We start from the raw sequence: 3,062 nt of genomic DNA, 5'->3' as shown, positions 1-3,062 counted from the left end.
TATCGATGTCCACATCTTTCTTCTTTCGCATATCACACAAATCAATGAAGCTATTTAGATGGGTAGCGGCATCTTCAGTAGGAAGGCCGGAAAACGGATCTTTCATGACAAGATTCAGCAAAGCGGCATTAATTTCACAAGATTCAGCATCGGTAAGAGGAGCAATCGGAGTGCTAATAAAATCATTGTTGTTGGTATTGGTAGTCACACAATTTAGTGTTATCTTGAGCCATCGTGACAAGCAAGCAATCCAACACACAAGAAAACAAAAAGCAAGCGGGCAAAAAGAGGCAAATAGAGAAAGAGAGGGAGGATAGAGAGAGAGGACGAATAAAACGGCAAGGGTGAAGTGGGGGAGAGGAAAACGACAGGCAAATGGCAAATAATGTAATGCGGGAGATAAGGGTTGTGATGGGTACTTGGTATGTTGACTTTTGCGTAGACTCCCCAGCAACGGCGCTAGAAATCCTTCTTGCTACCTCTTGAGCACTGCGTTGGTTTTCCCCGAAGAGGAAGGGATGATGCAGCAAAGTAGCGTAAGTATTTCCCTCAGTTTTTGAGAACCAAGGTATCAATCCAGTAGGAGTCTACGCGCGAGTCCCTCGTACCTGCACAAAACAAATAAATCTCCGCAACCAATGCGAATAGGGGTTGTCAAGCCCTACACGGCCACTTACGAGAGTGAGATCTGATAGATATGATAAGATAATATTTTTGGTATTTTTTGTGATAAAGATGCAAAGTAAAATAAAGGCAAAGTAAAAAGCAAAGGAAATAACTAAGTAGTAGGAGATTAATATAATAAAGATAGACCCGGGGGCTGTAGGTTTCACTAGTGGCTTCTCTCGAGAGCATAAGTATTCTATGGTGGGTGAACAAATTACTGTTGAGCAATTGACAGAATTGAGCATAGTTATGAGAATATCTAGGTATGATCATGTATATAGGCATCACGTCCGAGACAAGTAGACCGACTCCTGCCTGCATCTACTACTATTACTCCACTCATCGACCGCTATCCAGCATGCATCTAGAGTATTAAGTTAAAAACAAAGTAACACCTTAAGCAAGATGACATGATGTAGAGGGATAGACTCATGCAATATGATGAAAACCCCATCTTGTTATCCTTGATGGAAACAATACAATACGTGCCTTGCTGCCCCCTACTGTCACTGGGAAAGGACACTGCAAGATTGAACCCAAAGCTAAGCACTTCTCCCATTGCAAGAAAGATCAATCTAGTAAGCCAAACCAAACTGATAATTCGAAGAGACTTGCAAAGATAACCAATCATACATAAAAGAATTCAGAGAAGATTCAAATATTATTCATAGATAGACTTGATCATAAACCCACAATTCATCAGTCTCAACAAACACACCACAAAAAGAAGATTACATCGAATAGTTCTCCACAGGAGAGGGGGAGAACATTGTATTGAGATCCAAAAAGAGAGAAGAAACCATCTAGCTAATAACTATGGACCCGTAGGTCTGAGGTGAACTACTCACACTTCATCGGAGAGGCTATGGCGTTGATGTACAAGCCCTCCGTGATCGATGCCCCGTCCGGCGGAGCTCCGGAACAGGCCCCAAGATGGGATCTCGTGGATACAGAAAGTTGCGGCGGTGGAATTAGGTTTTTGGCTCCGTATCTGATCGTTTGGGGGTACATAGGTATATATAGGAGGAAGGAGTACGTCGGTGGAGCAACAGGGGGCCCACGAGGGTAGAGGGCGCGCCTGGGGGGTAGGTGCGCCCCTCTACCTCGTGGCCTCCTCTTTTGTGTCTTGAGGTAGGGTCCAAGTCTCCCAGGTCTTGTTTGTTGAGAAAATCATGTTCCCGAAGGTTTCATTCCGTTTGGACTCCATTTGATATTCCTTTTCTTCGAAACCCTAAAACAGGCAAAAAACAGCAATTCTGGGCTGGGCCTCCGGTTAATAGGTTAGTCCCAAAAATAATATAAAAGTGGATAATAAAGCCCAATAATGTCCAAAATAGTAGATAATATAGCATGGAGCAATCAAAAATTATAGATACGTTGGAGACGTATCAACCAACATGGTGAAAGTGACTAGATGAAAAGCCCGTGTACCCTCAAGAATGATTTGCTTATCATAGGAGACCGTTTTGGCTAGTCCTTTGCCTCAAAAGGATTGGGATACCTTGCTGCAATTTTGATACTATTATTGTTACTTGCTCGTTACAAATTATCTTGCTATCAAACTACTCTGGTACTTACAATTTCAGCACTTGCAGACACTACCTTGCTGAAAACCACTTGTCATTTCCTTCTGCTCCTCGTTGGGTTCGACACTCTTACTTATCGAAAAGAGCTACAATTGATCCCCTATACTTGTCAGTCATCATGCTCCTCAGAAACGACGCTAGAAAAAGGTCTTGATAAACCAAAAATATAGGGGATCGGAACAATTTTTGAGGGTAGAGTATTCAACCCACATTTATTGGTTCAACACAAGGGGAGCCACAGAATATTCTCAAGTATTAGCAGCTGAGTTGTCAATTCAACCACACCTAAAATACTTAATATCTGCAGCAAAGTATTTAGTAGCAAAGCAGTATGGAAGTAATCTTACAATGGTTAAAGTAGCAGTAGCAGTTTTGTAGAAAGCGTAAGAGTAGCAGCGGAAAAGTAATGAAGCAAAGATCAATATGAAACGGGATCGTAGGCAATGGATCAATGATGGATAATTATGTCGGATGGCATTCATCATGCAACATTTATAACATAGGGTGACACAAAACTAGCTCCAATTCATCAATATAATGTAGGCATGTATTCCGAATATAGTCATAAGTGCTTATGGAAAAGAACTTGCATGACATCTTTTGTCCTACCCTCCCATGGCAGCGGGGTCCTATTGGAAACTAAGGGATATTAAGGCCTCCTTTTAATAGGGTACCAGACCAAAGCATTGTCACTTAGTAAATACATGAACCCCTCAAACTACGCTCATCACTGGGAGTGGTCCCGACTATTGTCACTCCGGGGTTGCCGGATCATAACACGTATTAGGTAACTATAACTTGCAATATCGA

This window comes from Triticum dicoccoides, chromosome 5A (assembly GCF_002162155.2).
Source record: "Triticum dicoccoides isolate Atlit2015 ecotype Zavitan chromosome 5A, WEW_v2.0, whole genome shotgun sequence".
Taxonomy (NCBI): Eukaryota; Viridiplantae; Streptophyta; class Magnoliopsida; order Poales; family Poaceae; genus Triticum; species Triticum dicoccoides.
The sequence above is the reverse complement of the archived record's forward strand: the minus strand, read 5'-3'. Positions refer to the sequence as shown.